This window comes from Nerophis ophidion, linkage group LG06 (assembly GCF_033978795.1).
Source record: "Nerophis ophidion isolate RoL-2023_Sa linkage group LG06, RoL_Noph_v1.0, whole genome shotgun sequence".
Taxonomy (NCBI): domain Eukaryota; kingdom Metazoa; phylum Chordata; class Actinopteri; order Syngnathiformes; family Syngnathidae; genus Nerophis; species Nerophis ophidion.
This window is the reverse complement of record NC_084616.1, coordinates 61,838,524-61,863,010: the sequence shown is the minus strand read 5'-3', so window position 1 is coordinate 61,863,010 and position 24,487 is coordinate 61,838,524. Positions and strand designations below refer to the sequence as shown.

Here is a 24,487-nt window from a genome sequence, read left to right as displayed (position 1 = left end):
TCCATAGGAAAGTTTCACCTCCAGGAATTTTAAACAAGGAATCACCGTGTGTTTGTGTGGCTAAAGGCTAAAGCTTCCCAACTCCATCTTTCTACTGTGACTTCTCCAATGTTGAACAAATTGCAAAAGATTCAGCAACACAGATGTCCAAAATACTGTGTAATCATGCCGTTAAAGCAGACGACTTTTAGCTGTGTGTGTGTGCAGCACTCATATTTCATAACCGCCCGTGACATCACGCGTACACGTCATCAATACGCGACGTTTTCAAGAAGAAACTCCCGGCAAATTTAAAATTGCAATTTAGTAAACTAAACCGGCCGTATTGGCATGTGTTGCAATGTTAATATTTCATCATTGATATATAAACTATCAGACTGCATGGTGGGTAGTAGTGGGTTTCAGTAGGCCTTTAAATTTTTGGGGCGGCATAGCTCGGTTGGTAGAGTGGCCGTGCATGCAACTTAAAGGGTTGCAGGTTCGATTCCCGCTTCTGCCATCCTAGTCACTGCCGTTGTGTCCTTGGGCAAGACATTTTACCCATCTGCTCCCAGTGCCACCCACACTGGTTTAAATGTAACTTAGATATTGGGTTTCACTATGTAAAGTGCTTTGAGTCACTAGAGAAAAGCGCTGTATAAATATAATTCACTTCACTTCACTTTAAATCCTTCCTGTATTGTAGTTAGATAAGGACATAACTGATAGGTACCCCCACCTTAGTTCAGCAAACTTGCTTTGATAGTTGGAGGACTACCTTTGCTTGAGATTGTTTTTACATGTGTCAACTGAATACGCCAAGTCTGGTTGGTGTTAGAAAATGTACCAAGAAGGTAATATTTCATCATGAAACAACTTTGCCAAGAAAAGAGATATTACATCTTGAACTAATTACACATATTGTTCATGCAAATGCAACATTGACCTATGCCACTAATTTGTCTCTGCAATTTTTTCATTCAAAGAAGTGAGCAGCAGGTGGAATTTCCTTGAGAAATAGAGCAAACGTGTCCCTATGTGAACTGGTTATGAACTGCAAAGGCCTCTGTTATCAGACACAGCTGTCACAGTCCTTAAATGCTGAAGGATAGGAGTCTGCATGATTTTTGTCTTTTACATTAAACCCAACACACCATTGTTATTTGTTGTGCCATATACATGAAAAACCTTTATCATTTAGGATGTGGGTGAGATAATAGTAATTTGATATTTTGTGTAGCTACAGTATCAATACCAGTCCAGCTGTCACTATCATTGTCCTTCCCCTTTTTCTCTCTCTTGCAGAGAGACAGAAGAGTCAGGAGTTGGACAAGTGCCAAAAGAGGCCGTCTCGCCATGCAGTTGAAACTTTTATAGAGCAAGCCGGAAGAGAAGAAAAAGAGCACAAGAAAAAAGTCACATGTGAGCTCCTTTCTTTCCTCTCCCCCCCCGCCTGAGTCCGTCTGCCTCTGCACTTCTTCCTCGTTATAGCCATACTGTATGTGCCCGCCTTCTTTGGCAGGGGGTATTTGTAGGACTGGCGGATAGGAGGGGAGGGGAGAAGCTGGGTGGGTACTTTGGGTTCAGAGAGTTCAGCTAAAGAGAGAAATAAATTCATAAACAACAAAGGAGATGTGACGTCAGGTTTGAGGGGCTGTCCGAGCTCTTGGCTGAATGCGAGCATGGTAGAACCGGATTGTTAGTTCCACATGTTTGTGTGTGTTTAAAGTACAGTACAGCGGTGTGTGTGTGTGTCCTGTCTCTGAGAAACGACTCAGACGGAGTTCAAGCAGAGAATATGGACCCGTGTTTTCTATGTTATCTTCCGGGTGAGTGCTTGAAGGAATGAGAGAACTCTCAGAAAAAAAAAATGTGCATGCATTTTACAGTACAGTGTTTCAAGTGAATATGTTGGTAAAAGTACTAAAAAAAACCCAATGCTTTCCCGTTTTAGGCATTTTTTAAAAGAGGTCAGCTCTGCTGTGAGCTCGGATTGGTTGGCCCGTTTTAACAACATACGCTTCATGGTTGGTGATTGGTCCACAGACAGGCACACAGAAGGTGGATTTATGTTTCCACTAATGATTGAGTTAATTCAGAAGCAACAATTGATTAACTCTTTCGTCGGTCACAATTGGGAATTTATTTCCATAACTCGTTTGACTCCTTCGACTGAATACCCAATAAAACTCCTTCCATTCCGTGCGAGGGAAAAAAAAAAACCCAGAGTGAATGGATGTTGAAGTTCACTTTGGGCCAGGAGTCTTCACCACAAATGTCAATCTGTTTGTTTGAGACAAAAGGCAGCGTGGGCATCGCTACCACGTTGGTCAGAGAGAATATGTCGAGGGTGAACAATGTGGCGCGAGCTGGTCTCTCTCGCCATCTGTCTGTCGCTGCAGCGTGGTGTCCGCACAGAACAAGGCGAGGTGTGTCTCGGATGATTAACCCGCAAGTGTTCCCAGCTGCTGTCCCGTGTCACTGTATCTGCTCTCAAAAATTTATGTGACAATTTTTTTTTAACTTTTTCCCCTCTCCGACTCCTTCTCTTTCTGTTAACCCTCTCTCACAACAGCATGTCCCTCCCTTCCTCTTTCTGAGTCTCTCAGCACGCCCTCCCTTCGCTCTCCTTCCCTCTTGGCAGCGGTGCCAAAGTGGGCAGGCAGACGGAGGCAAACACAGCACAGGCCAGAGCAAAGGGCGATTCAAAGGCTGGCGAATTGATGAATGTAGACGTTTTCAACTGTTATGTTGTTGTTCCTGTTCTCCCCCTTTTTTTTTTTTTTTTCTGATTGCCGCGTTGTTTGTCTCGGTGCCCTCTTCCGTTCCTTGTCCACACTGAGCCTGTTTTACTGGTGCGCGTTTGGGATGTGTGTTTGTAGAGCTATGCGAGAGCAGACGTCCTTCTGTCACCCTGTGCTTGAGCAGACGCACTCATGCCAGGAGGAGGGGATTGTGGGAAAAAGGGGTGTCGCTCTCAGAGGGTGTGCTCTACTCCTCTCTTTTCCCTTCTTCCCGCCATCACGGCCCTCTTCTACTCCAGTCCTCCGGCCCAGGCCGCCGCTCAGATACAGACTCCAGGTATTTTCCCTTTTTATCCCGAAACGCCTCTTGCTGTCTCTTTCACTGCCATGTACTGTTGCTCACCTACTTCCTCTGTCCTTTATCACGATCATTGTGCGGTAAACACGTCTGTCGTCGTCAGCTGCCACGCCGCACCCCGCCATTTTGACTCGATGGCCATAACAGGAGAAACTTTTCTCGCCCTCAGAGGGACTCTTTGACTCCCCGGCTAGTCATCTTCGGTCTCCAGCTTCTTTTTAAACTCTCCAGGCTCTCTTTTTTCGTGTTCCCTTTGCTCTCCCTCTCTGCTCTGAAACAACTGGGCACTTGCCAAGTGGTGATCGATATTTCTGTGTGTTTTTTTTCCGTAATGAACAGGTTTCACTTTGGAGTAAATACAGGTCCTGCTGATTAATTTTCAAGTGAAGGGAATTATATTCATATAGCACTTTTTCTCTAGTGACTCAAAGCGCTTTACATAGTGAAACCCAATATCACATTTTTACATTTAAACCAGTGTGGGTGGCACTGGGAGCAGGTGGGTTAAGTGTCTTGCCCAAGGACACAACAGCAATGACTAGGATGGCGGAAGCGGGGATCGAACCTGCAACCCTCAAGTTGCTGGCACGGCCGCTCTACCAACCGAGCTATACCGCCCCAAAAAACATTGGCAAAGAATGGCCCGTTGTTTTCAGGTCGGTCCGAATTGGTGTGCGTCGAAGATCGTAAGGCCACTGAGGCTCTTATCAACTTGGGCACAATGTTTCTCATTACCCTCACAAACTGTTTGCACTTTCAAGTTTCACTCGGCAGTATTGCCTTTCGTTTAAAATGCACGTGCGTTTGTGCTTTGTACAAGCGAGAGGAACCAAAGGTGGGTTGTAATGTTTGTCTTAAACCCATTGGGACCATTGATGCATGCACTTGACTTGGTCCACATGAAGACTGCGTCATGTGGAACAGTCCAGTTTCATGAGCAAAAATTGGAATAACTGTTAAAAGACAAAACGTGACCATTCAGATACGATTTCATTTCAGCACTATTTTTCCTCAGTAGCATTTGGTGCTAAGATGGCGCCGTGAAGCCACGTGTTTCCCAAACAGCAAAAAAAAGGGCAGACACCATGCCTCTCGGTTCAGTTTGCAGGTCTATTTTTCTGGATTGCGTCACACCAGTTGCTCAATTTCGGCATTAGGATCCACATTGAATTTTTTTGATGAAAACGTATTAACAAGGCATTATTTAAATGACAGCCTCATTTAAGGAAAATATTCAGTAATAAGCTGACGCTGAAGAGACAACATGGTGCAAGCGATAGGAAGAGAGATGGGAGTGGCAGAGCGCCCTCCCCGCCCCCTTGCGTATCCTCAGATGAACTTAGTGTGTTTCCTCATTATGTTTCTCCTTGAGGCAGCTAACTTCCTGCTTGAAGCTGATTGGTTGATATTTTGTCTGGCCTGTCACTGTATGCAGCAAGGCAACAGGAAGTGTTTGTTTCCACACAGGAAGCTGCAGCTTTGTCATCCTATTCATGACATACCTCTGTGCGAATACTGTATTTGCGCGCGTGTGCACGGCCTACATCAGTACAGAAACATGTGGGCGTGTAGCAACATGCCATCAGGCCAGGAATCCGTGCCATCAGAAAGACTGAAACCATGGTAACAGCACACAATTTTAGAAAATGGATATATAGGCTGAAAGGGCAAGATCATATTTCATTGCAAATAAACATGTCAAGATGGGCTTCACGGTGGCAGAGGGGTTAGTGCGTCTGCCTCACAATACAAAGGTCCTGCAGTCCTGGGTTCAATCCCAGGCCCGGGATCTTTCTGTGTGGAGTTTGCGTGGTCTCCCCGTGAATGCGTGGGTTCCCTCCAGGTACTTTGGCTTCCTCCCGCTTCCAAAGACATGCACCTGGGGATAGGTTGATTGGCAACACTAAATTGGCCCTAGTGTGTGAATGTGAGTGTGAATGTTGTCTGTCTATCTGTGATGGCTCTGCGATGAGGTGGCGACTTGTCCAGGGTGTACCCCGCCTTCCGCCCGATTGTAGCTGAGATAGGCGCCAGCACCCCCCGCGACCCCAAAAGGGAATAAGCGGTAGATAATGGATGGATGGATGGATAAACATGTCAAGATCCCATATAGAACATTGGAGTGCAAGTTGTTTGCTCTGCAAGCTTTTAAATTCACATATTTACGAAGCAAGTACTACTGTATATCTATGCCTGGAAGAAAGTACTGTCGTAGTGAATACAATAGAGCCTTTACTCCATCACTCTATCTTTTCCATCAAATGTCCTGACAGATGTTTGCCCAGTGTTTGGATCCATCGTTCTCACATCAGCGTGTGAAGCCTTCTGTCTAGCAAGAGTCATTTGCAGAGCATTGGAAGTGTTTTAGTGTAATTCACATGTAAAAGCATGATGTGCTGAGCTGACTGTTCGGGTACAACAACTGTGTCGTTGTAGTTGAGAACATGTTTGGATGTGTCTTCACGATTTCTTGTGAGCACAATTGTGTTTTTGACTATTTAAAGGCCTATTGAAACCCACTACTACCCACCACGCAGTCTGATAGTTTATATATCAATGATGAAATATTAACATTGCAACACATGCCAATATGGCTTTTTTACTTTACTTAATTACAATTTTAAATCTCCCGGGAGTTTCGTCTTGCAAACGTCGTGTAATGATGACGTGTACGCAGGACGTCACGGGTTTTTAAGAAGTATGAGCGCTACGCACACACACAGGTAAAAGTTGTCTGCTTAACCGCATAATTACACAGTATTTTGGAGATCTGTGTTGCTGAATCTTTTGCAATTTGTTCAATTAATATTGGAGAAGTCAAAGTAGAAAGATGGAGTTGGGAAGCTTTAGCCTTTAGCCACACAAACACACGGTGATTCCTTGTTTAAAATTCCCGGAGCTGAAACTTCACTATGGATCAGAGCGCGGTCAGGCAGACATGAATCCAGACCAAATGTCAACCAGCAGGTTTCGGTGAGAAAATTGTGGTTAAAAAGTCACCACTTACTGGATATCAGCTGAGCTTGTGTCGTCCGTACAGCTACCATCGACACCCGTGAGACACTGCGCGTCAAGACACCCGTGGACACACCCCTCCGACTATCAGGTAATATTAAACTCACTAAAACACCAGCAACACAATATAAAGATAAGGGATTTCCCAGAATGATCCTACTAAATGTGTTTAAAAACATCGGAATACGTCCCAATACTATCACGTTTTTTTTTCAACTCGTTTTTTTTTTTTTCTAGTGAAGTGAAGTGTATTATATTTATATAGCGCTTTTTCTCGACTGACTCAAAGCGCTTTACATAGTGAAACCCAATATCTAAGTTACATTTAAAACAGTGTGGGTGGCACTGGGAGCAGGTGGGTAAAGTGTCTTGCCCAAGGACACAACGGCAGTGACTGGGATGGCGTAAGCTGGGATCGAACCTGCAACCCTCAAGTTGCTACCACGGCCGCTCTACCAACCGAGCTATACCGCCCCAGTCCGTCGCTATCAATATCCTTAAACACGAATCTTTCATCCTCGCTCATATTAATGGGGAAATTGTCGTTTTCTCGGTCCGAATCACTGTTTTTGTTGGAGGCTGCCATTAAAATCAATGTGAATATGTGAGGAGCCCCCACACTTGCGACGTCATCGTCTGCGACTTCCGGTAAAGGCGAGGCTTTTTCAGGAAATACCAAAAGTGGCAAACTTTATCGTCGATTTTCTCTACTAAATCCTTTCAGCAAAAATATGGCAATATCGCGAAAGGATCAAGTATGACACATAGAATGGACCTGCTATCCCCGTTTAAATAAGAAAATCTCATTTCAGTAGGCCTTTAATAAGGACATAAAGAACATTAGGCACCATGCCAAGTGGGCATGGATTAAGCTCAGCACTTCCTTTCCTTAAATGTTTTAAACCAGGCATTCCATAGTGAATGAAACAGATGGAGACAATATAAGGTCAGTATGGAAAATCTGGACTATGCACTATGACAAGCAGACAGACACCTCCGATTTGATCATCTTAACTGTGGGAATTATTCATTCATACAAATATGTGGCATACTTCCTCTTCATACTGTAATTCCCCCGCCACCTCCTTCCTCTTGCCGTTATTGTTATTCTGCCAGGCACACAGACACTGCCCATTTTGGAACAAAGCTTGGAGAGAAACATTAAGACTAAAAAGTAACATACATTCACTTGAGAAGCTTAAGCAGTTGTCTGGTACAGTGGCATGCAGTCACTGGATGCAGGTGAGGAAGTCGCCACCTGTCATCATGAAAATAAAAAGCTAACAATGGAAACAAACTAATAAGCACTTGGAGAGCACAGGTTTCACCAGGCCTGACCTCCCAATTGTCATGAAACTTAAAAAAAAAATCCCTAATCCAGACTGTGATCCGGAAAATCTCCAAAAACGAATCACTTGTTCATCATCCCATTTCTGATATTTCCTAAAAGTTCAAACACAATCCGCCCATAACTTTTTGAGCTATGTTGTAAAGCAAACAGACAAACCCCAATGAAAACAACCTCCTGGCTGAGGTAATTAATTCATAACTATAAATGTAATTGCCATGTTTGTTGAGTTTGTCCGTTGCTTCCAAACAGACTGCAAGGGTTTTCAATCTTTGCATCTATTTGAATCTGTGGGTAAATGCCGTGGCGGTGGCAAACTGAGCCTCACCTCTGAAAGTGCAATCAGTCGCAAACTGGGTTGCATGCCACCTGCCAGTTTTTGTTCGGTGTCCCCACAGAACCATTTATTGTACACTATGGCTTTGTATGTGTAATTGTAAGTGTATGACATCATCATTGTTGCTTATTGGACAATAAGCTACTGATAAAAGTAATCAGGTAAGGCAGGCAGTACTCTCGACATCAGAGCCTGGTGGTCTCCATGTTACATTTGTGCCAAGAATTGGACTTGACCACTGACTGAAATCGAAGTCTAATAGGTACAGATCGACATTTTTGTGCTGTTTTTGCAAATTAGCCCCCATGCTAATTTTAGCAGTCCTTTGTATGAAACTTGGGCTTCACGGTGGCAGAGGGGTTAGTGCGTCTGCCTCACAATACGAAGGTCCTGCAGTCCTGGGTTCAAATCCAGGCTCGGGATCTTTCTGTGTGGAGTTTGCATGTTCTCCCCGTGAATGCGTGGGTTCCCTCCGGGTACTCCGGCTTCCTCCCACTTCCAAAGACATGCACCTGGGGATAGGTTGATTGGCAACACGAAATTGGCCCTAGTGTGTGAATGCGAGTGTGAATGTTGTCTGTCTATCTGTGTTGGCCCTGCGATGAGGTGGCGACTTGTCCAGGGTGTACCCCGCCTTCCGCCCGATTGTAGCTGAGATAGGCGCCAGCGCCCCCCGCAACCCCGAACGGGAATAAGCGGCAGAAAATGGATGGATGGATGTATGAAACTTAGAGTGATTTGCAGAGTTAAAAAAAATGTATATTGGTCATCACAAAGGAAAGTACATGCAAAACATAGTAAAGCAGGAAAATTGCCATCAGATGACCAACATATTGTGTTTGGAAACAGCAAAGGGGAATTATTGAGAGGTAACTAAGAACCAAGCACCAAACTATGGGTTTCTTGGCTTTATATAACTTACCCACAATAAAGTCATCATTTCGAACAATTTCTAAGACTTGCAGGTAGATTAGAATAATTCAACAGACCACATGTCTTACTTTTCTGTTCATCCATAATTACAAATGTTCCCTTATGACTTGAAACACATTCACTGTGTAGCTGCTGACATACAAAACTACTTGACTGTCACGGTGGTGCCAGACACGCCAGGTGGTTTTCCTCACAAAATAAATTGTTTCAAAAATCCATCTGGGAAAGAGATGATAGAAATTGTTGAGAAAAGGTCAGGCACATGGAGAATGATGGGTGATTTTTTTACGGGTCATGACAGTCTTAGGGGATAAGTATTGAAATACCTAAAAGAAGTAAGAATAGAAGACAATTTGTAGCAGGCGCCTTCTTTAAAGCTTAAAGTTTTCTAGAAAGACTTTCTAAAAGAACATTTGGGAGTTCAAAAGTTCATTAATGTTGGACTAGAGGACCTGGCTCAGTTGTATTCATGTATTTAATCATGCACAAAGTATCGACATAGCAATCATTGCCAATGAATATATCAGTTTCAATGACTGTGTCAAAACAGTGTTGAATTGTTTATGGACTGTGATGCAAACAGTTGCAATTAATCTAGAAGATGAGTTTTACCCACTTGGTTAGGGGTAGGGAATCTATGGATCTCGAGCCAGATGTGGGTCTTTTGTTGACTGCACCTGGCTCTCAGATAAATCTTAGCTGACGTTGCTTAAAACGATAAGTATTTAATAATTCCGCTGGTAATCACAGTGTAAAAAATTGCGTTGAAAATATAAAACATTTTCATGCATTTTAATCCATCCGTCCGTCCGTTTCTACCGCACCTGTTCAAGAAGTCGCATTAATAGTCATAAGTATAGCTAACTTCAGAATAACAATGTCATTAAAAAGAATAGGAGATGCACACATTTAGTTGTTGTAATCTGGGAAAGTCGAAATGAACGAGGAGGCGTAGAATTGTACAAGTGTACAGGTCTACGGGTTTCTCTCCTCATTGAGCTAAATTGATTCCTGTCTCTGTTTAATTCCTTGCTTCTTGTCTGTTTAATAGATGTCATCAGTGTTTAAACCTGACAGTTGTAATTGTTGTTAATAATGTTATATGGCTCTTACGGAAATACATTATAAAATATTTGGCTTTCATGGCTCTCTCAGCCAAAAAGGTTCCCGACCCCTGCACTTGGTCATCGTTCATACATTTTATAGCAGCTTTTGAATGTTTTGACTATGTTTGCATATGGAACTAATGTCTATTTTGATAGTCGACTAGTCATTGACTGTGTAAACAATTAGTTTACTATTTGGATTATGAAGTGCACACTAATTCAGTGGTTCTTTTTTAACCATCGGCCCCTTAATTCAGCTCAGATATTTTTAGGCACGTGCTGACTTACAATAATTTATCAAAAAATATTAATTCAAACTGTAACTCAGGGCCAAGATACCTGTGGCGGTGGGGGCTTGGTCATCATGGCGTCAGAGTAATTTGCAATGATGATGTGATTTTCTTTTAAAAGGCAAAAAAATGCATCTACAAATTGAAAACAAGTCTGTTATTGATTAGTATTAACATATTTTTCTGATTGTTTTGGCATATTTTTAATTGTTGTTACTTTTTTGTACAGTGTTTCGGACTTAATTACTTTATTTAATATTAAAAAAAACGAGCAACAAACCTAGCGTCTTCTTCTGGTGTTGTTATAAAATGTACTCGTGTTTCGAGACTCTTTACTTTTTTCCCACTATGTTGTTGACGGGCTGCAGCGAGCATGACGTCACACTTCCTTGGCGCTGTTGCTCTCGTTTCTCTTTCTCTTCTTGAAAGCCGCCACTTTCCTCTTAGTATTTGCACATTTTGTAGGTGGCTGTCCACGGGTATGTCTGCGATCGGTGATGTGCGCTGAGGTTCATGGCTGGTGAGGCACTGACTTCATCACAGTCAGATTTATAAACATATGAACCCTATAGAGTATCTTATTCACCATTTGATTGGCAGCAGTTAACGGGTTATGTTTAAAAGCTCATACCAGCATTCTTCCCTGCTTGGCACTCAGCATCAAGGGTTGGAATTGGGGGTTAAATCACCAAAAAATATTCCTGGCCACTACTGCTCACTGCTCCCCTCACCTCACCTCCCAGGGGGTGAACAAGGGGATGGATCAAATGCAGAGGACAACTTTCACCACACCTAGTGTGTGTGTGACAATCATTGGTACTTTAACCTAATGTAGCAGGTACTTAAGCTAGTATAGTAGAAGTTCTCAATATTTGGGCTAATCAGAAGTCTAGATTACGACTCGGAGAGAGTAGGACAGACACAATTAAATACTTTAAATGATACTGGTGTTATTTAAACATGTACAGTGCAACAAGTAGTGGACAGACATTAATAGGAACGGCCATTCAAAACAAAAGACAAAAACAGAAAGGAATCTCAACAAACAATGTTGATTTAGTTCAGGTAATTCATAAAAAGTAATATCAAAAGTTCTTCAAGTTTATAGGAGCCATATGAGACTGATCGCAGTCCATATGTGACATTCGCACTCCATACAGCCACATCGGTTGGTGTTGTGGATATGGCAGTTTGTAGTGAAAGTTCAGTTTATGGGCAGGTTGTACTGTAGCATAAAAAAATGCAGATGGCCTTAAAACGCCACAATACTCAGTCACCATATTTAAGTACCCAAAATAAAGACTCGACATACATATAAATTCAATCGGATCAGAAACATTGGAGGAAACAGGATTAAAACCCGATGCTAACCGCCCATAGAAAATACATGGGTACGGTTAGCAGCTACTATCAGCAAACAAATTTACTTACCAACTCGACACACTCTTTCGTCGCAACTCGGCCCTGATGGTCGGCACCTATAAGTTTACAATTAGTTGTAAAATGTTGGGCGGTTGTTTTTACGACACGCAGGCAAACGACAACTTTAAAACATAACGGCTTCAGATGTCCCAAGCCTAGCCGAGTAGTGCAAGAATGATCTCTTGGCTCACTAGCGCCCTCTACCACCAGGAGGCCGGAGAACAGGTGCCTCACATAGTCCGTCTTCGAAGCCGTTTTATGATTGGCCAGCACAAGAAATACGTTACACACATACAGTTGTTGACAAAATACATTGTACATTATATACCTCAGCTAACTAAACTATGGAAATGTATAATATAATTCATATAGCAATACGGTCTCACTGCACAGCAGGCCAGCAGTTAGCCGAGTCATTGCGCAATCCATGGTGACGGGGAGGCTCAGCTGGGTGTGACTCACCGCAAGTTTCTGCTCAGTATTTGAACGACAAGTGGAAACATTCAGCGATTTTGAATAAAAATAATCTAAATCTGGTGAAGTTAAATGGAAAATAACTTTATAGTATAATCACTGGATACATATAACAATTTAATTATTTTTTTTTTCTTTTAAATTTGTTTTTCTTTCTCACCTGCCTACCCTGACTGCACGTCACTGTCTGCGATATATTAAACTTACGTCCACATCGCAGACATGTTGACAACGCTCCAGACATTGGCGTGCGTTTTGTTTGAATCCAGTTTCGGGAGTGCGGTTTTCGGTGATCAAAGTCTTTTTTCGGTGGTCAACTTTTCCGTTCAGAACTGGTCGATAGTGCTCAAATACTAGGCTGTGCGGTCGGTCATGAATATGCCACATTTAATTACATTAAGGGGAAACCCTGGTGACTGTGCTGTTAATGGTGGTTACTACAACAATAACAATTAAAATTTTCCCAATTAAAAGCAGTTACAGCCTAACAAAAAAGTGCAGATTTCTATGAAAACAATGGACAGTCAAAATAGCAGCAATACAAGCAAACGACAAAATGCTAAAAGTGTGTAACTTCCTCAAAAATAAAAGCGAATTTCATGATGGTGATGTGTTTAAAAAGCTGCACACATGAATAGCAGGCAGAGTTGGACTAGAATGATAGTTTTAGTTTTTTTTCCCACACAACTTTGTCTCTATTGTTAGCTTGCTAGATCAAGTTAACAAGCCAACAAGAGTCGCAAATCGCATCGTCCAACAAGCCTCTGCTTTAAATGTTCCCGAATCACACGTGTACTGCCATTAAAAGCAAGGTCAGCTTTGCAAATGAAGAAACATATTCCTGTCTCTGACTTGATTAGGGTGATCAGATACGTTTAATGTTTACACCTGCGGTTTTGTTGTCAGTGTCCACAGCCAATGTTATTCTTCCTGTTCCTGGCTGTCACTGATCACACTGTATAGTGCATGCTCATTTCTGTCCGAATTCAAAACACAAGTGATGACGTCACCGACTTCTCAACAGATTGTCGACGAATTATTGCACCCCTAGTTTTGAGACATTCTGTTCAATCTTCTAACCCCTCTTACACTGTACATATAAATATTAGACTGTTTATCTTTTGCAGACCACAGTTAGGGGAGATTTGTTCCTGGTCAAACATAGCTTGGCATGGTTGCAAGGATGGGCATGATGCCAGTGTGCCCCCCTGCCTGTCTGGTCTTTAAATCAGCCTGAAAGAGTCTATGCATGTTAATGATGGGCTCGTCTGGACCAAGTCTCTGGAGTCAGGCTGTATGCTAATTTATGTGTGTCGTGTAGCTCACAGATGTTTCTGACTACGTGTGCCCAGGTTGTACACTCATTAACCCTTCAGTTTGCCCCATGTTAGCCGACCGACCTACAGTATATCCGCAGGATTATTAAGTTAGCAGGACCACAGAAAAGGGGAAATGCTGTTTGCAGCTTGTTGTTCTTGTGGCTGTGACCGTGTCACCTGAACGAATTGGCTTTGTCTCTCCGTTTGGCACAAGATCGAGTCTTCATTACTCAAGACAGAACAGCAGCTCTTTCTTTATCGAGAGACACCAGCGCGGAGCAAATACCTAACAACGTTTTAATGCGGACCTAAGATGGCCGGTGCACAAGTCGCCATTTTGTGTTTCCTTGTTTTGTTTTGGGGGGCGGAATCCCAGCCTTGTATTCGATCTGAGGCAGCTGGCGGCAGTCGTGTGTGTGTACCTTCATCTAAGCAGCAGCAGCGGCAGCAGCCTGCCTACACAGGGATAGCCTGCTGGAATGAGCTCAGTTTTTTGGCAAAAAACGGAATTAACTTCCTGGCACAGAGATGAACCGTTTTTTTTTTTCTTTTCTTTCTCTTTCGATCCATGCCACAGACTCTCAGGAAGCCAGCGCGTGTGTAGCTTATGTGGCTTTCACACATTTCTGCCTTAGATTTTTGTGTGGTCATGCTTTTGATATCTTTGCATATCTTAAAGATGATGAGATCCGCAGAGAAAAAGCTTGACTCAATGCAGAAAAGGAGACAGCATCTCTGAAGAAGTGATACACATGTCACAAGTTCTTAGTGAAGATGAATCATGATTTTTGAAACATTATAGAGTGTAACCTAAGTCAGTGGTTCTCAACCTTTTTTCAGTGTTGTACCCCCTGGGAACATTTTTTTAATTCAAGTGCCCCCTAATCAGAGCAAAGCCTTTTTGGTTGAAAAAAAGAGCTAAAGAAGTAAACTACAGCACTATGTCATCAGTTTCTGATGTATTAAATTGTATAAAAGTGCAAAATATTGCTCATTTGTAGTGCTCTGTCTTGAACTATTTGGGGAAAAAAGATATAAAAACAACTAAAAAACTTGTTGAAAAATAAACAATAATTCAATTATAAATAAAGATTTCTACACATAGAAGTAATCATCAACTTAAAGTGTCCTCTTTGGGGATTGGAATAGAGATCCATCTGGATTCATCGACTTCATTCTAAACATTTTTTCACAAAAAAATAAATCTTTAACATCAATATTTATGGAACATGTCCACAACAAATCTAGCTGTCAACACTGAATATTACATTGTTGCATTTTTTTTCACAGTTTATGAACTTACATTCATATTTTGCTGAAGTATTATTCAATAAATATATCTATAAAGGATTTTTGAATTGTTGCTATTTTCAGAATATTTAAAAAAAAAATCTCACGTACCCCTTGGCATACCTTCAAGTACCCCCAGGGGTACGCGTACCCCCATTTGAGAACCACTGACCTAAGCAACACACTTTTATCCAGTAGTGTTATTAGTCATTATAACATCAGTTATAAATATTATTTTAGGTGCAATGTATGATTGAGCTGACCTGAATGTATATTGGACACTAATCCCTCTATTGCGTGTTTCTCTGTATTGTTGCAGGAGTGTGACCTTGACGGCTGCACTATGATGATGCAACATGAATGCTGTCCTTGGGCCTGAGGTAGTAGATTGAATAGTTGTGGAGGTAGTGTAGCCTCTTTTTGAGATAACTATACAATCTACTGTCTTTCCCAAGGAGACAGCTTGGTCGTCGCCCAGGTGACAATATGGAACTGTTCAAGCAACACAGCAACTCACATAACACATATTGTTGTGACAATTACTGTGCTGTAAAGAATATGGTACCTGACCGGTGAATATGTTTGACCTGGGCTTTGTCAGGGTGAGGTAGTAGGTTGTATAGTTTGGTGGGTGGGTCCGCACCCTACTCAGGTGATAACTATACAGTCTATTGCCTTCCCTGAGCGGCTCACGCACGGACAGCTAAAGTTTTTCAAGCAAAACTAGTGCCTGTTTATTTTGTATTTGTATTTGTATGTGTTTGTTTGAAAGACAATGTGCAGTTACATTAAAGAAGATGGCCGCACCAGATTTAGCACCATGCTAATTTCCACCTGTAGTCCTTTTATGGTGCATCTAACATCCACAATAAAATTACACGGGATTGAAAATACACAACAATATTAAAATTGCATGCTGATAAAAAAAATAATAAAAAATACAAGTACAATACATGCAGGGGTTACCAGGTAGCCCGTAAGGACCAAATGAGTAGCCCGCCGGCCTATTCTAAAAAAAGCGCAAATAGCAGCACTTACCAGTGAGCTGCCTCTATTTTTTAAATGTTATTTATTTACTAGCAAGCTGGTCTCGCTTTGCTCGACATTTTTAATTCTAAGAGAGACAAAACTCAAATAGAATTTGAAAATCCAAGAAAATATTTGAAAGACTTGGTCTTCACTTATTTAAATAAATTATTATTATTTTTTTTTACTTTGCTTCTTATAACTTTCAGAAAGACAATTTTTGAGAAAAAATACAACCTTAAAAATGATTTTAGGATTTTTAAACACATATACCTTTTGGATTCCTTCCTCTTCTTTCCTGACAATTTAAATCAATGTTCAAGTATTTATTATTATTATTATTATTATTATTGTAAAGAATAATAAATACATTTTCATTTAATTCTTAATTTTAGCATCTGTTTCTAAAAAAAAAATATTTGTAAAATATTTCTTCAAACTTATTATAATCAAAATAAAAATAAAAATATTCTGGCGAATCTCGAAAATCTGTAGAATCAAATTTTAATCTTATTTCAAAGACTTTTGAATTTCTTTAAAAAAAAAAAAATGTCTGGAAAAATCCAGAAGAAATAATGATTTTTCTTTGTTAGACATATAGCTTGGTCCGATTTGTTATATATTATAACAAAGTGCAGATTTGATTCTAACCTGTTTAAAACATGTCATCAAAATTCGAAAAATAATCTTAATCAGGAAAAATGACTAAATATGTTCCATAAATTCTTTTTTTAATGTTTTCAAAAAGATTCGAATTAGCTAGTTTTTCTCTTCATTTTTTTCAGTTGAATTTTGAATTTTAAAGAGTCGATATTGAAGATAAACTGTTTCAAAATTAAATTTTCATTTTTTTCGTGTTTTCTCCTCTTTTAAACCATTCAATTAAGTGTTTTTTTCATCGTTTATTCTCTACAAAAAGCCTTCCGTAAAAGGAAAAAGAATGTACGACAGAATGACGGACAGAAATACCCATTTTTTATATATATATAGATTTATTTTTAAAAAGGTAAATTGAGCAAATTGGCTATTTCTGGCAATTTATTTAAGTGTGTATCAAACTGGTAGCCCTTCGCATTAATCAGTACCCAAGAAGTAGCTCTTGGTGTCAAAAAGGTTGGTGACCCCTGACATAGAGGGTATGCGAGTTACAAATGAGTGGGTGGTCAAGTTACAGTATTTTAGCAGCTTCATTTAAAGTGCAGAAGTATATAAAGTGCAGCAGTTTTTTTTAATCACATTCAGTGCAGTAGCCATCAGATGATACCCATAAGGGTGTCATTCAATAGTTATATACCCCATTGATATTGCATACATAAAACAGTTTGCAATGTTACAAGATGGGAATTGTACTCTGGTGGCCATCAGACTACTCCTGCCAGGGTATCATTTGATTTGCATACGTCACTCAATTATAAGTGTGAACAACGAACTCTTTAAGAAAAAAATTTCAACAAATTCAGACTTTACAAATGCTTGGCTTTACCATTGTAGTCTTGAGCGCCCTCCAGTGAATACAACGGAATACTGCAAATTCAGTTCACGCCCCCCCTTGACTGTCCTTGTCCACCAGTGAAATGTAAAGGATCATTTCAAAGTTTATATTGTTTTACAGTTTTATACAACTACAAAATGTGTGCGTATAACACGTGAAATAAAAACTTAACATATTCCCAAAAGACGTTGACGAGAGTTCGAAGGACACGCCAAATAACTAAGAACACAGCAGTGTTGCTGATTTGAGTTCAAATGTATTTCCAGGTAATAGTCTTTGACATCATCGATAGAAATTAGATTGTTTTGTTTTATTTTTTGGGATTTTTTTTTTTATTGAACAACAAACATCCATTTACTTCACTCAACAGTCAAGGCACTTTCAACAACAAGGAAAGAAAACAAAAGCAAATACATATAGAGTATAATATATATAATATATAATATAATAATAACACAAAATATATATATAAAAAAAAAGACAAAAAGGTCTACCTAAATCACTTTAAATGTTTTTAACAAAGAATCACTGAAATGTTTTTTGTACTCTTAATCAGTGGTCCCCAACCTTTTTGTATACATGGACCGGTCAACGCTTAATAATTTGTCCCGTGGTCCGGGACATGAAAAAGTGAGGTTTTTGTGGTTGGTGCACTAATTGTAAGTGTATATTGTGTTTTTTATGTTGATTTAATTAAAAAAAAAAAAAAAAAAGTTTATCTATTTATTTTTTAAATAAAAATGAATAACAAATTCTTCTGCGGCCCGGTGGTTGGGGACCACTGCTCTTAATCATTCTCCAAGATTTGATCGATAATTGTAAACCATTAAGCCAATTACAAAATGTAGGCCTTGCTTTCATAAATCGACATTTATGCTGAAAATGTTTTGCCTGAAGCATAATAATATTGACAAATATTTCTATAATAAAAATTAAAAATACCAAATTTGATCTCTTCTATAGTGAATGGGGGACAGCTCCACACGCTTGTCTTGCAGCCAATCTCTGATCTCCTCCCAAAACACACGTACACTCTCACATGCCACAAACAGATGATTGGCATCCTCTACAGCAGTGGTTCTCAACCTTTTTTCAGTGATGTGAATTTTTTTTTTAATTCAGGTACCCCCTAGTCAGAGCAAAGCATTTTTGGTTGAAAAAAAAAGAGATAAAGAAGTAAAATACAGCACTATGTCATCAGTTTCTGATTTATTAATGTCAGGTTTGCCACTGACAGTTTGTTTGTGTTTTAGTTTCTCCTTAGTGTGTTTAGTATTTCCTGTCCTTAGTTCCTGTCAGCACTCTTATTTTGGTTCAGCTTCCTGTTTGTCTCCCTGAGTGCTTTGTTTCCCCTCAGCTGTGGCTGATTGGCACCTGGCCACACCTGATGTTAATCAGCCAGCTCCTATTTTACCTGCTTTGTTCCTCCAGTCAGTGCTGGATTATTGTCTTGTCGATGTCACGTCTTGTCGCTCTGTCATTGCTACTTGTTGTGTCATGTCGTATCTTGTCGAGTCAATGCTGCGTTGCGGTAAGCTATATTTAATTACATGTTTTTAGCTTACTGTCTTTTGTTCCCTGCTTCCAGTACGACTTCTATTTCCTGCTAGATACATATTAGCTTCCACGCTAGGCCTTTTGTTTGTTATCCACCCATGTGCGCGCTTTTTGTTTGAACCCTTTGTTTGTTTTTTTCTTAGTGTTTAATTAAATCATGTTTTCCTGCAAAATGCCTCCCTCCATCTCTGCATCTTGGGGTTCGTCAACAAAAAACTCTGACATTTAAATTGAATAACAGTGCAAAATATTTCTCGTTTGTAGTGGTCTTTCTTGAACTTTTTTTTTTTTTTAAATAACTAAAAACTTGTTGAAAAACAAACAAGTGTTTCAATTATAAATAAAGATTTCTACACATAGAAGTAATCATCAACTTAAAGTGCCCTCTTTGGGGATTGTAATAAAGATCCATCTGGATTCATGAACTTAATTCCAAACATTTCTTCACAAAAAAAGAAATCTTTAACATCAATATTTATGGAACATGTCCACAAAAAAAAACCTAGCTGTCTACACTGAATATTGCATTGTTGCATTTCTTTTCACAGTTTATGAACTTACATTCATATTTTGTTGAATAATTATTCAATAAATATTTTTATAAAGGATTTTTGAATTGTTGCTATTTTTAGAATATTTAAAAAAAATCTCAAGTACCCCTTGGCATAACTTCAAGTACCCCCAGGGGTACATGTACCCCCATTTGAGAACCACTGCTCTACAGCTCTACATATATAACAGCCATCAACCTTCATGTTAAATTTAAATGGTAAATGGGTTACACTTGTATAGCGCTTTTCTAACTTCAAGGTACTCAAAGCGCTTTGACACTATTTCCACATTCACCCATTAACACATACGTTCACACACTGATGGTGGGAGCTGCCATGCAAGGTGCTAACCACGACCCATTAAGAGCAAGGGTGAAGTGTTTTGCTCAAGGACACAATGGACGTGACTAAGTTGGTAGCAGGTGCGGTTCTAGGCATGCTTATATGAGGGGGCACTCAGAAATGTGAAGGGGGCATCATGTGTACACATCATGCTCCAGCACTTTTTTTTTCTGTGCTTATAGTAACGATGCTTTCTTCATTGAAATGGGTCTTTAGCTATTTGTCCAACCCCAACCTGGAATAGTGGATTGCACTTTGTCAGGCCTCTACCTTCAGACCTGTCCAACTTGGGTGTCCCACCTGAAGACTAAGCTCCTGCTGGTATAGCTCTTACGGTCACTGAGACACGCAAACCCCCTGACCACAATAAGGTGGCAATCCCTCTGGGGGGGAAACTGAAAAATAAAAATAAAAATAAATGAATAAAATAAAATAAAACATCCTTCATCCAGATTTTATCAACCAACAACATACCATTTATCCTAACTTGATGGCCTAACTCTCAAATAAATTTTGACCCAAACTGAAAGGTAGTCTGATGAATAATGATAAAAAAGAATCTCAAACTAATTTATAAAACAGAACGTGGGCACTCTTCTGGGCACAAAATTCATTCACTCCAATGTATGTGTGTTGCCCACTTGCTTGTAAATTGATGAAAATGGCTGTGTTTTTGTTTTTAGGTGTCTTGGTCATATCAAATGAAACTTATAATTTGTTTATTACAAAATGTAGATTGAAACATCAAAGGTTGATTATGTACAATTTCAAGAAAAACAACAGAAAAAGAATTCCAGCAGTCGATTGCCAGACCGTTGCTAAGTAAAACGGGCCGTTGCTAGGGACTCCGCTCTGAACAGAGGACAGCAGAGGAGGACTGCTAAGCAGGATATATACCTTATGTTTCATTTTTACCCTCATTAACAGCATCATAAATGACTTGTAGCTTGTTACAGGGACAGTGGAGGCTCTCTGCCTTCCAAACCACTGCTGCTCAGAGCCTCCGCTGTCACTGCTCTCGTCAAGTTGTAAAAAAAAAAAAAAAAAAAAGGAACTCCGTAGCACCGAAAGTCCGCGACGATAAACGTGTTTATGACAGATAAGACTACACAAATACACCCATCCTAACAAGTATATGATACATGTAGACAACTTTTCCTTTTATTTTACTTTCATAATGCAACAGTGATTGGATGTTTACTGAGGGCTGAGGGGTGTGTGCGGGTGTGTGTCTGCTGCGCAGCCTGTGGAATGTTGAATACACGCACAGCGGAGGGAGAAATGAGAGGGAGGCCGACACTACTATATCGTGTGTCTCCTTTTTTCGGCTGATTTTTCCGCTAGTGCAGATAATTTTGTCAACTTGTAATGTAGTAATTTTGTGAGTTTATTAAAATTTACTTTCTCAAATTTTGATTTGAGGGGGCAAGACATGGTTGGTAGAAGGTGGGGATCTAATCAGGAACCATCAGGTTGCTGGCACGGCCACTCTCCCAAACGCGCCACGCCATCCCAAATTTCAAAATGTAAGTTTAAAAAAAAAAATCCTTTGTAGGGTATATTCCATTAGTAATTTTAAACTGGATTTTTTTAAATTTTTGGGAATAATTGGGTCCATAATATATCTTGTCCTTATTTTCTTTAGCTCAGCTTTTGTAAACTCCTTCAGGATATATTGTCTATGAACTCTGCCTGGAAAATATTATTTCACTAAAACTGAAAACATATATATTTGTTGGAACATATTTCATCACAGAAATTAAACAAAGAGTAGAAGTGTCTGTTTCCACCTGTCCTTCGGTAATTAGCAGACAATTGTGGGCACTATTGCCTCTTATAGGACCGGCATAGAATAGCAGGCACGTGAAAGCTTTGAAGAAGTACAGTCAGTATTGTATTTGTACAATTATTTCACCCTATGTAAGAATCCGATCAATAATTATAAACATGTCATAATGTTCGATGATCTCACCGACTGAGTCTCCGCCGGTTGCAGGCTGCCTCACATATCTCTTTACACGTCAACACGCAGTAACATTAATGCAGTAACATGAATGCAGTAACAGGGCATAGCCATCTTATAAGTAGACGCAGCATCGAGCACTACCTACTGGCGCTGACGAGATGCCGGGCCGCCATCTTGGAGTGGTGATCCACTCCACTCTGTGCAATTCATTTGGCAGAAGCAATGAACTGTTTGCGCATTTGATTCATCTTACCTCACTGAAAACCACTGATTCTTAAGCGTTTTTTTGTCATACATGTAGCTATTATAAAGGACACATGTTTTGGTGTGTTTTATTATTCATAGTTTGCTTAACAGTAATAGAATATTCTTATATGGATACGACTAAGGATGTCGTATTGGTTTGTGTTGTGGTTTGTGCAGCCCTTTGAGACACTAGTGATTGATTGATTGATATGCTATAAGTCAGTGGTTCTCAACCTTTTTTTTAGTAATGTACCCCCTGTGAACATTTTTTTTAATTCAAGTACCCCCTAATCAGAGCAAAGCATTTTTGGTTGGAAAAAAAGAGATAAAGAAGTAAAATACAAGACTATGTCATCAGTTTCTTATTTATTGAATTGTATAACAGTGCAAAATATTGCTCATTTGTAGTGGTCTTTTTTTAACTATTTGGGGAAAAAAAGATATCAAAATAATTAAAAAACTTGTTGAAAAATAAACAAGTGATTCAATTATAAAAAAGAGTTTTTACACATAGAAGTAATCATTAACTTAAAGTGCCCTCTTTGGGGATTGTAATAGAGATCCATCTGGATTCATCAACTTATTCCTAAACACTTCTTCACCAAAAAAAAAAAATGTACATAAATTTTTATGGAACATGTCCACAAAAATTAATATTGCATTGTTGCATTTCTTTTCACAGTTTATGAATTTACATTCATATTTTGTTGAAATATTATTCAATAAATATATTTATAAATGATTTTTGAATTGTTGCTATTTTTAGAATATTAAAAAAAAAATCTCACGTACCCCTTGGCATACCTTCAAGTACCCCTAGGGGTACGCGTACCCCCATTTGAGAACCACTGCTATAAGTGACCATGACGTCCGAGATCAAAACTGGGAATATAATCCCAGAGAAGGGGGCGAAAAAAAATTGTCAGCTATTTTTAAATTCAAGAAACAATATGATTAGGTTATATATAGATGCGTACAGTATGCACTACATCAGGGGTCCCCAAACTACGGGGCCCGCCAGCGTCCAAAATCCGGCCCGTGGTATGTCCCAAGTTAAAGAAAATAAAAGTTATTTAATTTAATTTTTTTTTTTTTTTTAATCTGTCCTTTTTAATCCATTTTACTCTTGTTACTCTCGGTGTCTCCTAGTCGGTCAGGCAAATCATATTGTCAAAAAATGCATTTTCTCATCAATAATGTGACATCATTAGCGGTAAGTGCGCGCTCTTTCAGTCAATTAGTGCGCGAGAAATACAGTGGGGCAAAAAAAGTATTTAGTCAGCCACCGATTGTGCAAGTTCTCCCACTTAAAATGATGACAGAGGTCTGTAATTTTCATCATAGGTACACTTCAACTGTGAGAGACAGAATGTGAAAATAAAAATCCAGGAATTTACATTGTAGGAATTTTAAAGAATTTATTTGTAAATGATGGTGGAAAATAAGTATTTGGTCAACCATTCAAAGCTCTCACTGATGGAAGGAGGTTTTGGCTCAAAATCTCACAATACATGACCCCATTCATTCTTTCCTTAACACGGATCAATCGTCCTGTCCCCTTAGCAGAAAAACAGCTCCAAAGCATGATGTTTCCACCCCCATGCTTCACAGTAGGTATGGTGTTTTTGGGATGCAACTCAGTATTCTTCTTCCTCCAAACACGACAAGTTGAGTTTATACCAAAAAGTTCTATTTTGGTTTCATCTGACCACATGACATTCTCCCAATCCTCTGCTGTATCATCCATGTATCCATTTTGGTATAAACTCAACTCGTCGTGTTTGGAGGAAGAAGAATACTGAGTTGCATCCCAAGAACCCCATATCTACTGTGAAGTTTTACTTTGGGGCTGTTTTTCTGCTAAGGGGACAGGACGATTGATCCGTGTTAAGGAAAGAATAAATGGGGCCATGTATCGTGAGATTTTTAGCCAAAACCTCCTTCTATCAGTGAGAGCTTTGAATGGTTGACCAAATACTTATTTTCAACCATCATTTACAAATAAATTCTTTAAAATTCCTACAATGTGGATTCCTGGATTTTTTTGCAACATTCTGTCTCTCACAGTTGAAGTGTACCTATGATGAAAATTACAGACCTCTGTCATCGTTTTAAGTGAGAGAACTTGCACAATCGGTGGCTGACTAAATTCTTTTTTGCCCCACTGTATATTTATATATATAATATATATATATATATATATATATATATATATAAATATATATATATATATATATATAGCTTATGTTCTGCCTCATCAGTCAGATACAATAATCTGATTTTTGATCTACTATACATTACAACAATCAGTGTGTTTTTGTGAAGAAAAAGATACTGTATAATTTCATCCACATATAGGCCTACTCAAAAAATAAACCCAGCCATCTTTTTATCAAATTTAGTTTGATACAATATACCTTTAAGATATTTGATGTGGGCAGCACGGTGGCAGAGGGGTTAGTGCATCTGCCACACAATACGGAGGTCCTGAGTAGTCCTGGGTTCAATCCCAGGCTCGGGATCTTTCTGTGTGGAGTTTACATGTTCTCCCCGTGACTGCGTCACTTCCAACGACATGCACCTGGGGATAGGTTGATTGGCAACACTAAATTGGCCCTAATGTGTGAATATGAGTGTGAATGTTGTCCGTCTATCTGTGTTGGCCCTGCAATGAAGTGGCGACTTGTCCAGG

The 24,487-nt window shown here is 39.6% G+C and overlaps 1 long non-coding RNA gene across 2 annotated transcripts; it reads left to right on the top strand.

Moving 5' to 3' along the window:
• Nucleotides 1-2,635: 2,635 nt before the first annotated feature.
• LOC133555066 (uncharacterized) lies at nucleotides 2,636-15,448 on the top strand. 2 transcript variants are annotated; one of them, XR_009807268.1, is made up of 4 exons: nucleotides 2,636-3,060; nucleotides 6,122-6,187; nucleotides 14,935-14,995; nucleotides 15,071-15,448. It is a non-coding gene; the product is annotated as an uncharacterized LOC133555066 (long non-coding RNA). The 2 variants fall into 2 exon arrangements; XR_009807267.1 differs by lacking the exon at nucleotides 6,122-6,187 and having other exon boundaries at nucleotides 2,647-3,060.
• The last annotated feature ends 9,039 nt before the right edge of the window (nucleotides 15,449-24,487 follow it).